Source organism: Mauremys reevesii, linkage group 8 (genome assembly GCF_016161935.1).
Source record: "Mauremys reevesii isolate NIE-2019 linkage group 8, ASM1616193v1, whole genome shotgun sequence".
In the NCBI taxonomy this organism is placed as follows: domain Eukaryota; kingdom Metazoa; phylum Chordata; order Testudines; family Geoemydidae; genus Mauremys; species Mauremys reevesii.
Genome location: NC_052630.1, coordinates 97,209,292 through 97,224,490, shown reverse-complemented (window position 1 = coordinate 97,224,490; position 15,199 = coordinate 97,209,292). Strand labels below are relative to the sequence as shown.

Sequence of the window (15,199 nt, the reverse complement as noted above, 5' to 3'; positions counted from 1 at the left end):
ATAATTTTAAAAGTTATTGCAGAAAGGCTGCAGAGCTGCTTTTGCCCTGACGGCGGGTTACACAGTGTACTCCATTTCTCCCACAAAATCCACAGAAAGCTTCTTTACTCTGGCTCTGTTCATGGCATGATCGGAGAAATGTCACCTAAGGTCATATCGACACTGGAAAAATTAAAAAAAAAATTCAGACCAATTCTGGGACTGATTAAGCTAAAATAGTGTTAAGACTGGTGGGAACCACTGTGTAAGCAGGGCTCTGTGGCTCAGAACCATTTCTACCATTATTTTAGGTGAAGTTGCTAAAAACACATGTATAATTTAAATGATTGTGGAAACAGTTCAGGTCTTTGGAGCCTTTTCTAAACTATGGTTCCTGCACTGGTTTAGCTGAAATCAGTGGTAAAACCAGTTTGAATTTGGGGCTAAGTTTCCCAATTTATCAACCTCCTTCTTTAATTGTGGACACCAGAACTGGACACTGTAGTCCAGAAATGGTCGCACCAGTGCCGAATACAGAAGTAATATAACCTCCTTACTCCTAACTTGATATTCCCCCTTTTATGCATCCAAGGATCGCATTAGACATTTTGGCCACATCATTGCACTGGAAGCTTATAATCAGCTAATTAACCACCATTCCTCCCCTCCTCCACAAGTCTGTTTCAGAATCACTGCTTCCCAGGACAGAGTCCCTTCACCTTGTAAGCATGGCCTACATTCTTTGTCCCTTGATGGATACAATTACATTTGGTCATATTAAAATGCCTAGTTTGCTTATGCCCAGCCAGTTCTGTTCCTCCAATCCATGTGTTATCTGAAAATTTTATCAGTACTGATTTTATGTTTTGTTCCAGGTCATAGATAAAAATGTTAAATAGGTCCAAGAACCCATCTCTGTGGGACACCACTAGCCCACTTCCTCAGCCCATTTACAATTACATTTTGAGACTTGTCAGTTAGCCAGCTTTTAATCCATTTAATGTCTGCCGTGTTAATGTTTTATCGTTCTAGTTTTTTAGTCAAAATATCATGTTATCACGTGGTACCAAATCAAATGAATGACAGAAGTCTATATATAGATCAACACTATTACCTTTATCAATTAAACTAGTAATCTTATAAAAAATGTCTAGTTAGTATGATAAAAATGAAAGATAAAAGATATCAAGTTATTGATTTATTGTGTGACTGAATACAAGAGGACTGGGGAACTCAAGCAAACTCAAAAAATCAAGGGGAAATACCCGTTGAAATAACTCAGACGGCATCAGTCTATTAGAATTTGTGAAAGATAAATATATTCCATGTATATTTTTTTTTGCAAATGTGAACCATAAATGTTGGCCACATCTATATTTATTATTTCATGTTCAATTTATTTTTTTAAATCAAACTATTTGGTTTGTCCTTTTCCCCCCACATTCTGTGGGATTTCTTTTTACAGATTACGCACAATATGATGAAAGAGTAAAAATAGTGGGACAACATTACTGCAGCAAAGACAGAGCATTTCATTTTACATTGTTCCAAACTAAAATAGCTTGAAAATATTCCAGCATTTTCTAGAGATCTGCAACCCTTTTATTAGTACTGGCATGACATGGAGTCCAATATATACAAACAACAACAGCATACAAATGCAGTAATGATACTTAATATTTTTTATCCTCAAAGGGTTTTGCAAACATTAGCTAATTCACAACACCAAAATGACTCTTCATAACACCCATACATACTAAATCAGCAAAGCCCAGATTCAGGAAAGCACTTAAGCAACCACTGAAGTCCATCCCTACTCTGGAATGAGCTTAAGTCCCATTGACTTTATATATTGAAGTGCTTTCCTGAATCAGGACCTAGGTGTGTAATATTTTAAATATTGGTAAATTGAGGCTCAGACAAGTTCAGTGGCTGGCCCAGGAACATAGAGTCTGTATCATGGCCAGGATTGAAACTCAGGAATTCCTGGTTCTCAGTCCTGACCTCAGATCCCCAGACTTTATGCTCCCAAACAGAACAGACCAGGGGTTGGCAAACTTTTTGGCGTGAGGGCCACATCTGGGTATGGAAATTGTATGGTGGGCCATGAATGCTCATGAAATTGGGGGTTGGCGTATGGGAGGGGTGCAGGCTCTGGCTGGGGTTGCAGGCTCTGGGGTGGGGCCAGAAATGAGGAGTTCAGGGTACGGGAGGGGGATCCGGGCTGGGGCAGGGGGTTGGAATGGGGGTTGAGGGCTCCAGCTGGGGGTATGAGCTTGGGGGAGGGGCGGAGAAGAGGGGTTGGGGGTGCAGGAGGGTGCTCCAGGCTGGGACCAAGGGGTTCGGTGGGCGGGAGGGGGTCAGGGATGCAGGCTCCAGACGGTGCTTACCTCAAGCAGCTCTCAGAAGCAGCTGCATGTCCCTCCTCCAGCTCCTACGCAGAGGTGCAGCCAGGTGGCTCAGTGCGCTGCCCTGTCCACAGGCACCGCCCCTGCAGCTTCCATTGGCCATGGTTCTCGACCAATGGGAGCTGCGGGGATGGTGCTTGGGGCAGGGGCAGCATGCAGAGCCCACTGGTTGCCCCTATCTATAGGAGCCGGAGGGAGGACATGCTGCTGCTTCCAGGAGCCACACGGAGCCACAGCACGCGTGGAGCAGGGCAAGTCCCAGACCCCGCTTCCCAGCGGGAGCTCAAGGGCCGGATTAAAATGTCTAAAGGGCTTGATGTGGACCTCGGGCCATAGTTTGCCCACCTCTGGAACCAGGGGCGGCTCCAGGCACTAGCGCAGCAAGTGCGTGCTTGGGGCGGCAAGCCATGGGGGGTGGCCTGCCGGTTGCTGTGAGGGCTACAGGCAGGTGGCTTTCAGCGGCACGCCTACAGGAGGTCTGCTGGTCCCGCGGCTTCGGCAGCAATTCAGCGGTGGGGATGCCGATGGCACGGCACCAGCAGACCTCCCACAGGCATGCCGCTGAATCCATGTGACCAGTGAACCGCCCGCAGGTGCACCGCTGAATCCGCGTGACTAGCGGACTGCCTGCAGGCGCACCGCCAAATGCCACCTGCCTGCCATGCTTGGGGAGGCAAAAAACACAGAGCCGCCCGTGCCTGGAACAGAGATACAAGACCAAAAATGTGCATCATACCTAGATGTAGTAATTAGTAGAGAGTCTTTTCCAATCCACACAAAATATAGGTCTGGTCTTCACCTCAGTCATTGGTGAAGGCAACCCCAATAATATCACTGGTGAAGCACATTTGGCCATTTTCTGTGATCGTATTTTACTCCTTCACAGTTTGTATTTTAATAACAGGAAAAAATGTTAAAATAAATGTTTTAGGAAAATTAAGCTCTCATAACATGATTTTGATTAACAAGGAAATCCTAAACCTTGCTAACAGGCACATGGAGGATATAAGCTTTGTCCAGTGAAACGTGGTGTAATTCCTTGTTTAAAAACATCAAAAAAGCATGAATGAATAGAAGTCTAATTCTCAAGGTTTTTGATACATGGGCTATAGTTATACATTTGTCAATGCTTTGCAGAACAATAGCAAAGAGGGGCTCCTATCTGGACCCATCAACAAGTATATCTAAGAAGATGCAAATATAACCCTATACAGTAGGGCTGCCCACCCCATGCACTGAGGGCCACATACATAATTTGCCAGGTGCCCGAGTTTTGTACTGAAGGCATGATAGTAAACACACACTTAGTCCTTTTATACACCAGGAGGGATTTGCCAGTATAATTATTCCTGCCATAGTTATACTGCTAAAACACTCTAGCATAGATGCAGTTACAGTGGTATAAAAGCACAGTAAAATTGGTATAACTGCACCCACACTAGGGCTTTTAACTGGCATAGCTAAAAGCTTTTAAGTGTAGACTAGGCCGTACTCACCTGCGTAGGTTTACTCCCACACATCATACCATTAAAGTGAATGGAATGACATGCTGGAATGTTTGCAGGATCAGGTCCTTAATTCACACATACAATTCTATACATGTTAAAATAAAAAAATAAAAGCTCAAAACCATAATACCTGCAATGTCCTTGCTAAATGAACAGCAATTCCTTTTAGTTGGAGGCCGCCAGAAATAAAAACCTGCAGTCAATCAGTTTTATCTTCATCTTGCACTTTCTGGGAGAGCGTGGCTGAGAGTGTACTCATTTGAGGTGAGCTCCCCTGTCTCTTAACAACATGTACAAAATCAGGGTTGCCAGGCGCCCAGTTTTCGACTGGAACGCCCGGTCGAAAAGGGACCATGGCGGCTCCAGTGAGCATCGCCGATCGGGGCGTTAAAAGCCCGGTCAGCGGCACAGCGGGGGCCCAAGACTAAGGCAGGCTCCCTGCCTACCCTAGCTCCACATGGCTCCCGGAAGCGGCCTCCAGGTCCCTACCGCCCCTAGACTCATGGGTGGCCAGGGAGGCTCCATGCGCTGCTCCCACCCAGAGGGCTGGCTCCGTAGCTCCCGTTGGCCGGGAACTGCGACCAATGGGAGCTGTGGTAAGTGCTGCAGGGACCCCAAACCTCTCACCCCCCCTCCTGCACCCCAAACCCCTGCCCTAGCCCGGTGTCCCTGCCCACACCCAAATTCCCTTCCAGAACCCACACCCCACCCACACACCAATCCCTTGCTCCAGCCCCCTCCTTCACCCCAAACCCCTCATCCCCATCCCCACTCCAGAGCCCACACCCTCAGCCAGAGCCTGCACCTCCTCCCCTACTCTGAACCCCTCAGCCCCAGCCCAGAGCCCCCTCCTGCATCCCAAAGTCATCCCTGGCCCCACTCTAGAGCCCACATCCCCAGCTGAAGCCTGCACCCCAACCCCCTGCCCCAGCCCGGTGAAAGTGAGTGAGGGTGTGGGGGGAGAGTGAGTGACGGGAGGGAGGGAGGGGAGTGAGTGGGGGTGGGGCCTCGGCGAAGGGGTGAGGCAGGGGTGTTTGGTTTTGTGCGATTAGAAAGTTGGCAACCCTATGTACAATCCTGATGCCAACACAATCTAACAACACTGCAAAACTCTTGAGCAGCGGGCAGCCATTAATGTGCCTAGAGAATGCTTCTCAAACCAACATCTTCAATACAGTGGAGAAGGGACACACTCCTAACTTTCTCTCACCCAGCTAGGAATTTGTTATGAGCCACACACTGTAGCAATCCACTTACTTTGTGATAAAATGGTGAAGGGCCAGAATTTGATCAGCTGCTGGGTACATAACGAGGGAGCGCTCCGTGAGGAAGGGTCTGTTAAACTTTTTGCAATGAACAACAGCTTTATTGAACCAACAAACTTACGAACAATGCTGCATATTCTTATATGCCAGGAGAGTCCTTATATTGACTAACTAGATGCACAACACATATATGTCCTGCCTTTATACAGATCTGCTATAAAAGGAGCTATTCACAATTGCAACAAGGACTGCACTGGACTGGCACGTTAGAGGGATTAGCACTCCAAAGGGACTGGAGAAACACCGGAGAAGATGGCTGTCTGTTTACTTTTGAAAAACACTTTGGCGTCATGAGCAAGACATGGAAGAAATGTCCGGGAGCAATGGGAACAGAGGGAAAACAGTGGTGTGTATGCACTGTACCACTACTTGGGAAAAAAACTGTAGCATAGAGATCTCTAACGGAAGAGTGGATTTAAAAGTGATAGGCCATATATAATCTTCAGACCCTGAAACACTGGAAAGTGATGGGAAGGGCCCCACAAATGCATTTTTTCTGCCATAGTCATATGAATGTATTTAGTGTGACGTAGTGTTTGTGCCCAGTCAACAAGATGAATGTTGTTTACTTTCATTTATTTTAATGCAGTAAACATTAGCACTAGTCTAGGCTCCAGGTGGCTTTTTCCTTCCTCACCCCAGCAGCTGGTCCATGCAAAGAAGTCCCATTAGCTAGTCATAAACAAAAGAAAGGAGGAATAGGCTCATTTTGTCTGATCAAGTTCATGTTTTTGCTTAAGTTGAAAAGAAATGCAAGAGATCCAAGACTAAGAATAGACAAGAAAATGTGAACTTCAAAAAGGAGTTATTGTGGCTTTTAAAGGAAGGAAATATTCTCTTAGTTAATTAATCCACAAGATTTGAAATAGCCATAACCTTCCATTTCCAGTCCTGTGGTATAAAATATGCCATCAACATATGGAACAATTTCTGCATATGGGAGTAATGCCTAGTGACTTCAGTTGATGTCAGAAAAATAATAAAGACTTAGCTTTTGCAGTATCCCAAATACAACAGTTCCCTGGATGGAATTAGGTTATTCTATTGCATATTTACTTAGTTATGGTTAGATATTGTCTTTAAAAGCCATTGTCACTGTTGGGAATGGAGACATATTTAGGCCGAACAGATGCCTGCTGTGAATTTTAAGAGCCTGTCCTGATAACGTTAAACAGCAAAAGCATAAGAAGAACTGGGTATGTGACAGAAATTGCAGAGTAATCATATTTAGTGTTGCGCATGTGTAAGAAATTACAGCATAATCGTGTTTGTGAGAACAAGAAAAGATAAGGTAACTAAAAAGCCAGAAAAGAGTGGTTTGGACTAACACTAAGCCTGTACTGATGGGGAAGGAGAGTTAACATGGAAATGACAGACTAATACATATGTATAAAAAAAGATAACAAAAAGTTATAAATAAGTTTGTGTGACAAAGGGAGGTCGAAGCTGTATTGTCTGGTGCTGGAGGTTACTGTGATGAGACTGTCCGGATAAGCTTCCCACTTGTGAGTAACTGATCACTATTCTCGGAGTGTTTTGCCATAATAAGTATTTGTTAGACCCGGACTGTATACAGGAGGCACGCTAGGCAATTGAACCACTTCCACACGACTTGCCTCCGCAGACTTCTGAGGATTCGGTGGCAGGATAAGGTGCCTGACACAGAAGTCCTTTCCAGAGCAGGCCTGCCGTCAGTTTACACTCTGCTTATGAAAGCCCAGACACGCTGGGCAGGCCATGTTGCAAGGATGCCAGACCACCGCATCCCCAAACAGCTCTTCTATGGTGAGCTGTCTAAAGGAAAGCGATCGCACGGGGGACAAAAGAAGCGATACAAAGATACGCTGAAAGCCTCTCTTAAGTCCCTGGATATCGACATCACCTCCTGGGAAACCCTGGCACAAGACCGATCGACATGGCGTACGCTGATCCATCAAGGCTGCCAGACATCTGAAGCCAGAAGGATAACCCTAGCACAAGAGAAGCGAGCACTCCGTAAAGCCAGAGCTGCAAATGTTGTAACAGTGGTGCCCACACATGTCTGCCCGACATGTGGCAGAACATTTCATGCCCGTATTGGCCTTACCAGCCATTTGCGGACGCACCGTGGACAGCTCACAACCTGATAGATGTTAAGGTCTTCTTCGAAAACGATGGACGAACATCATCATCATCATCATTTGTTAGACCCATTTGCTGAGTAAGTGAACACCGATCTACCTCAATCCAACAACTACACTGGGGGGAAGATGCAGAGGGGTACCACACCAATGTCAGTGACTAGAGGCGCTCTGCTTACAAGGGACAGATGCTGGCAGGATGCCTCTTGGGGAATGCTGGTTAGAGGTGTGCAGAGTATGCTTCTCCCAGTGCCGGCCCAAACAGGGAAGGGAGAATGGGGCAATGGTCACACCCTGCTCCAGCTAGTCATGCCCCCTTTCCAATGTCTTGCACCACCGACTGTGCTATGCTGCCCCTGGATCTTACTTGCGGGAAGGACAAACATCAGAATCCTGGCTGCTGCCTGCAAAAGTGGAGGGAAGGGTCCCTACCTTCTCCACTTTTCTGGGCACTCATAATCCAGTCCTTATTATAGTTCCACATACCTACAAATACCCAGCTCAGACACAACAGAGAAATATAGCATTCTACTGGTATGCTATATAATACTGTCACTTCCACCTTGCTCTGCATGGATTCACAGTTCTCAACCCCAGCTGAAGCCCATCACACCATCTGGGTGCTGGCCCATTACATTTGAAACGCCAGGAACATTCACTGTATTGTATAATAACTGGCAGCCGCCGACAGCCTGTTTGGGTTTCAGCTTTCTGCTCCTACTAATCAGGTCGACGGGCAATCCTGTGCTCCCACTGTCCAAGGGAACCATGACAAATCCAACACTTTGAACCAATTTCATTGTGCATATCAATACATACAAGAAAACATAACCCTACAGCACGCACACACATCTCTCTGTCTTCAGTTTGTCTTTATTTATTACTCTGAATTTGAAACGTCGGGGTTTTTACAGCAGACTGTATTCAGACAGGCCCAAGAGATGAGAAGAACTACAGAATGGTTCTCTCAATACAGAAGTTCACACATTTTGTGATGAAGGGCACCTGAATTTTCTCTAGTGTGGATATGATTTAATAGTAATTTAATGCAACTCCTTTGAGCAGAAAGTATCTTTTCATACACACAAATTAAGCGCGAGTCTATTTTTTAATGGTTTTTCCTTTAAGTCATTTAATTCACTAATAACCAACATATGTCTCCTGTGGCTCACATGCAGGCTCCTTTCTTTCCCATTTCTTACTAAATTCTCCTTACACTGAGAGGTCTCTATTCCCATATATTTAACTCTCTCTATTCTATGGATCTTCTAGATACTCTGCCAGGTATTCATCCCTATGGACATTAAAAACACAAAAGTGTGCACTGACACAGAGGTTGGGGATTGCCATATGGTACTTTGCACATGCATTGTGTCAACATATATGACCACATAGCCCCAAAAAGAACTTATGCAGCATCCTTCTCAACCAGGGGTGATGCTAGGGGAGGCTTGTGGGGGCTATAGCCACCTCAAAATTTGCCTTAGCTCCCCTGTAGCCACCCCTCCCAGTGCAAAGGTCAAAAGTTATGCAGAAGTAAGGATGGCTTCGTATGGTATTGCCACCCTTACTTCTGTGCTGCTACTAGCAGCAGCACTGCCTTCAGAGCTGGTACCTGGCCAGCAGCCGGGCCTTCAGAGTGGGGCAGCTCACACCCCACCCAAATACATTCCACACCCCCTAATGTTAAAAAAAAATATTGTGCCCACAAGATGTATAGCTCTTCCCCCCAATTTTCTGTCTAGCCTACCTCAGCCTTCCCTACCCCGCACAGGGAAGACACTGGCACCACCCCTGTACTCAACAGTATTTTAAATATATATATGCCAAGCATAGCCAGACCAATACTGCTTCCTTCATGATGTTCAGTTACCAGGAAAAGGTTTCAGAAGTATGGAAGTAGTGTTGCAAGGCCACTAACAGCCAAGGAAAGTCATTTCTACAAAGACAGCCTCATCTCACAAGCTCATACAGTGTCATGTGGGAGAGGTAAACTTTAAATTGAAGAAGCAGCTGATGTCCAAAAGCATCCAGACTTTTATTATAGAAAAATAATCTCAAAGGACACACACGTCACCATACACACCACACACACATGCACGCGCACTACAGCTCAGAGCCATCTCCTCTCAAGTCTCTGGCCCTCCCAAAGGTGAGAATTCAGCTCCTTTCCTAGGAAACACTTTGTGATTGTTTGTTCTCCACTGAATTCTTCACTCTGAGTTCATCTGCTTATAGTACCTTTTCCAATGCACTCTCCCAGGGACAAGCAGCACCTTCCTCCTGTTAGTTATCAAGTATTGTTAACTCTTACTATGTTTTCCCATTCTCTTATTCTAGGAGGAGAGGACACAACTTCATCTCAGAGTAGCAGCCGTGTTAGTCTGTATCAGCAAAAACAACGAGGAGTCTTTGTGGCACCTTAGGCCTGGTCTACACTAGGACTTTAATTCGAATTTATCAGCGTTAATTCGAACTAACCGCTCAACCGTCCACACCAGGAAGCCATTTAATTCGAACTAGAGGGCTCTTTAGTTCGAATTTGGTACTCCACCCCAGCAGGTGGAGTAACGCTAAATTCGACACGGCTAGCTCGAATTAGGCTTGGTGTGGATGCTAATCGAACTTAGTAGCTCCGGGAGCTATCCCACACTGCACCACTCTGTTGACGCTCTGGACAGCAGTCCGAGCTTGGATTCTCTGCCCAGCCACACAGGAAATGACCATGAAATTTGAATTCATTTTCCTGTCTGGGCAGTTTGAATCTGACGTTCTGGTTGCACATCGGGGCGAGCTCCGCAGCACCTGCAACGATGCAGAGCTCTCCAGCAGAGGAGTCCGGGCAATCCCAGAATAGAAAGAGGTCCCCAGCATGGACTGACAGGGAAGTCATGGATCTGATCACTGTGTGGGGCGAGGAGTCTGTGCTCTCGGAGCTGCGCTCCAGCAAGCGGAACGCGAAGACCTTCGAGAAGGTCTCGAAAGCCATGAAAGAGAAAGGATACAGCCGGGATGCGATGCAGTGCCGCGTGAAAGTCAAGGACCTAAGACAAGGGTATCAAAAAGTCAGAGCGGCAAACGGACGCTCCGGAGCACAGCCCCAGACATGCCGCTTCTACGAGGCACTGCATGCCATTCTAGGTGGGTCTGCCACAACTGCCCCACCAGTGACGGTGGACTCCGAGGACGGAATAGTGTACCGGGACAGTTCCTCCTCGATGTTCGCCGATGGGGAAGATGAGGAAGGGTCTTTTGAGGACGGCGCAGGCGACAGCGAACACACTCCCGCTTTCCCTGACAGCCAGGATCTCTTCATCACCCTCACAGAGATCCCCTACCAACCCTCCCCTGCCGTTAACCCGGACTCGGAATCAGGGGAAGGATCAGGCGGTAAGTGCTACACACGTATAAACATTTATTTTTTATAACATTGTTATAGAAAAAATAGAAACTGTATTTACAAAATTCTAAATATTAAACTATATGAAGAGAAGGTCCACACAAATGGGGATAGAAAAATAATCCTCTAGCGACATTTCCACGAAGGTGTCATTCAGTTCCTCGCAAAGCCTCCGCATGAGGTTCGTCGGAAGAGGTGCCTTGTTGGGCGCTCCGTGGAAGCAGACTCTTCCACGCCAGGACATCCGAATATAGAGTGGAACCATTGCCTCAACTAGCATTGCTGCATATGGTCCTGGTCTGTGCAGTGCGTCCCGTAACATCCTGTCTTTCTGGGCACGAGTGACCCGCCTCAGGGTGATCTCGTTCTGCAAATACTGCATCTAAGTAGGGCAATTAGTGTAGTGTTACTATTGTTAATGGTTTACAATTAGGTTGCATAACAATGACCCTCGCCTAACAGCCACGCGAGAGGCCACAGAGAACAAGCATGCATTGATCGTTCCCGTGCACTGGCGGGAGGGGCTGCAAAAGGCTCATCCTTTCTGCTTTGCACATTGTCTTTAGCAGGAGAGCACAGCTAACCACTAACTGATAAGCAGTATGTACTGTAAGGCTTACCAGGACTTTGTGCAAGAGGGATGCAACTGTCTTTCTCGCAGCGCTCTCCAGTGCAATGGCGCCGCCAATGAGAGCGTATTCCGAAATCTCGGACTAGTTTTGAGATCTCCTGAGACTTGGTTCCCTCTTTGGTCTTGTTAACTGAAACTGACTAGACTGTGTTTACTGTTGGCAAACATGTATGTGTTCAAGGAAATCACCTACTTTTTCGCATCACACAGCTTCGGCTCTTTCCCGGACTGCCCCAGCATCCCCCTCGCAGAGGCTGGCTCAGATTAGACGCCGAAAGAAAAAGACTAGGGACGACATGTTCCAGGAACTGATGGCCTGCTCCAGAGCGGAGGCGGCAGAGCAGAGACAGTGGAGGGAGACCCTGTGTCAGCAGCATCGCACACACATGGAACGGGAGGTTCTGAAGGGCTGCAACTCGGCATGGTGCTGAAACTTCGCACACTAATGCTCAGTTCCAGGCTTGTTTGTTTTTTAAACGGCTTCACTTAGTTATGTTCTGCCTTCTGTTGCCGGCCAGCCTTAGGGTTCAGATGTGCTCTCACTGAAAGAAAACAAGGCAAACCAAAAATTGGCTTCATTAAAAAAACAGAAATCTCGTATTCAGTGAATCTTTGTTGTGAATTGCTGGGGCCTTTTTTTGTTTGTTTGTTTTTTGTTTTGTTTGTTTTTAAAATGTCAAATGCTGAATTTTTCTCACTTTACTAAGTGGCTACCGAGCCTGTGCAGTTGTTACAGTCTTTAAAATAAGGGGTGTTTTTGCTAACCTATCATTTACACACCGGGTGACTCCATTGATTTCAGTGGTGCATGTTGTCTTCAGGGGAGTTAGTTAGTTCCATCTACATCAGGACCTAACCTGGCTCGTTATTTGGCTGCTGATGTGGTATAAATTGGTGACCTCATTCCTGGGCTCATGTTAATATCACAAAAAACACTGCAAGCATAGTGGGCTAGAATTGGCAGCCTCAGCAGAAGCATCAAGAATTTAACCAAATGAACAGGAGCTCCCAGTGTGGCAAAAAAGATACTTGGATGTATAAATGTAGGACAGTCAAGCAGAAATAGGGAGGCGATATTACCTCAGTATATGGCATTGATGGGACTAATGCTGTGTCCGGTTCTGGTGTTGACACCTTAACGAGGATGTTGAAAAATTGAACAGCCTGGGTTCAGAGAAGAACTATAAGAAAGATTTATGGTCTGGAATATATGCCTTACAATGAAAAATCAGTAATAGCTGAATCTATATAATTTATTGAAGAGAAGGTGAAGAGGTGACTTGAGCGTGGTCTATAATTACCTACACAGGGCGAAGATATCTGAGACACAAGTGTTCGTTAATCTATGTCAAACGGGAATAATGAGATCCTGTGGCTGGAAATTGAAGTCACCAGAGTTCAAACTGTAAAGATGCACCTTGGGAGTCAGAATTAGTGGAACAGATTACCAGGAGCTGTGGTAATTCTCCATCATTTGGAGTTTTCAGGTAAAGACAGGATATCTTGCTAAAAGATACACTGTAGTTCAACTATAAGTTATTGAGCTAGATCCAGGAATCACTTAGTGAAATGCAATGGTCTGTGTGTGTTACATAGACGGTCACACAAGATGATTTGAATAGTCCTGTCTTGTGTAAAATCTATAAACCAAATGGGCGTGTCTTATTGATGTTGTTATGCTATGGCCATTTGCTTCAATGTCTGAGCCCCATCCATCTTATTCTAGGCCTCCATGTCCCACCTTCCCATTTCTCAGCCTTAGAGATGGTTCTCACAGTATACGATTCAGGCACCTTGACATGGAAGTATGGGGAAGCATGCATTTCTTCTATGCATGCTTTACGTGCTATGAGGATAAATAGAAGGTTTCAGTCTCCAGGGCTCTTAACCTGACAGTTTTCTCCCGCAACGAATTCACATAAAAATACACATTCCAGACATAAATCATCATCGCCCATCGTTACCGAGGCTAGCACAGTGTGAAGATGGAAGGAGGAAAGGGATGGGAAATTTGCCTAAAGTCATAGCAAGCAAGCCTTTCTCTGCCCAAGGCTCTTAAATCAGGTCTGTTCAAACAAGAGCCTTCCCTCTATGGTTCACTACTTGGTTCAGTCAGTTGCCAAGATTTCCAGAGTTGCTAGCTGCAACTTTAGCATCTCTAACTGTGTGCTTGAAGCTTCCTTTAAAATGGAGGTGTTGGCTCGACTCTAAAGTGGATCATCACATAATCAACTATAGAGACTTTTTTGGCCTGATCTTACTTATACCAGTTTCATAATGTTGTTATGCAATTGTCTTTGACAGTTACACCTGACTGACAACTGAACTGGACCCTGTGACCATATGCTAATATACTGCGGGCTTTATTAACATAGTATCAGTTTCAGTAGAGCACGTTAGAATAATTTCAGACTATTCATGCATTTCCAGGGCTGGGAGGGTAGAGGGAGAAAGTGTCATGACTGTGCTATGACATTCTAAAAGCTGTAATTATGGCTATACATATTGAACTTGTGTGTGTGTGTGTGTTTACTTTTTTCATGCTACCCAGGCAAGGTGTCAAGTAATAGAAAGAGTGTGGAGATGATCTTAGCCTTTGGGAGGAGTAGAGTTTGTGGATGTGCATGTTTCTTCTCTGTTGCTTGAAAGCGCCCCTTTCTCATCTGTCTCTCCTTTGGTCTTCCCTCTACCTTTCCTTCCTCGCAGCTACTCCCAATTCCCACCTCCCCGTGGGCATGATTTGCACTCCTTCCCCAGTCCTTCTGGTAAAATGATCAGCAACAGAATAGGTAATGTTGAAGTCTTAGCACCAAGCTTTAGAGCAGACAATCCAATGAGCTTAATGGGGGTAAGGAAGTTCACACCACTGAGTTATTGTCTGAAGCCGCCTGCAGATGCAGGGAGATTTTACTGCATCAATTGCATTCAGTTCACATACGAAAGATTTTGTTCACAAGCCTAACATACATTTTTAAAATGAAAGCTGAGGTTCTGTGCAATCTGACAGTGTCTTGCATGAGAGGGAGAGTTAGGGTTGGTTGCCTAACTTTGATTACGCATATCCCGACTTTTCAACCTGTATGTTTAGAAAACTAATACTCTAATAGTAGCATACCATCAGGGAGAAATATACCCTGTGCAGAGAGCTAGCACAAGGCCTCTTTGCTATGTAGGTATGATTCACCCACTTTGCAGAGGAGTGAACTTCGCTCCTAGTGTATAATTATTCACTACCAGAACTTTCAGTTATAACACCTTGTCTGTGAATTATTTGGCTTGAAACACTCTTGGTCAAACCATAAAGTAAAGCCAAAACCTCAGCAAAAAGTTGTCAAGAAACCAAAATAACAAATGTACTTTTTGAAAAAGCAGAAGAAATAGGCAATTGCTTTAGAGCCCATGTTGGAGGAGTCTCATATGGGGTTTGAATTCCATTTTTGCCAGAGATCATGCCAAACTGCAGAGAAATGATTTTTTTTATGTGAAAAATATTAATCACACAGATCTTGGGGAAATGGCTGCATGTTAGCAGCTAGCGATGGGGTCTGATTGTGGAAAATGTGTACAGGTGTGAGTGGGGATGTGTGTGACGTTGAGAGTATGAGATAAAGTGGACATTCTTCAACAAAAAAACTTCAAAAATAGATTTCAAGGAGAAACTGCAGAGCTGGAATTAATTTGCAAACCTGACACCATCAAATTACACCTGAATAAAGACTTGGAGTGGCTGGGTCACTATAAAAACTAATTTTCCTTCTGTTGATATTTACACCTTCTTGTCAACTGTTCGGAATGGGCCACATCCACCCTGACTGAATTGGCCTCATT

At 45.4% G+C, this 15,199-nt stretch overlaps 1 protein-coding gene across 9 annotated transcripts in view; it reads right to left on the bottom strand.

Moving 5' to 3' along the window:
• Positions 1-15,199, bottom strand: part of GLIS1 (GLIS family zinc finger 1) — a 267,233-nt gene that overhangs the window by 148,900 nt on the left and 103,134 nt on the right. The window contains exon 1 of one of the 9 annotated variants that reach the window (XM_039486553.1): positions 4,026-4,116. The exons of the other annotated variants lie outside the window; for them this stretch is intronic. The gene's annotated coding sequence lies outside the window, so the exon portion shown is untranslated. Of the gene's footprint in view, positions 1-4,025; positions 4,117-15,199 lie in introns of those variants that run through there. 9 annotated transcript variants of the gene reach the window in all.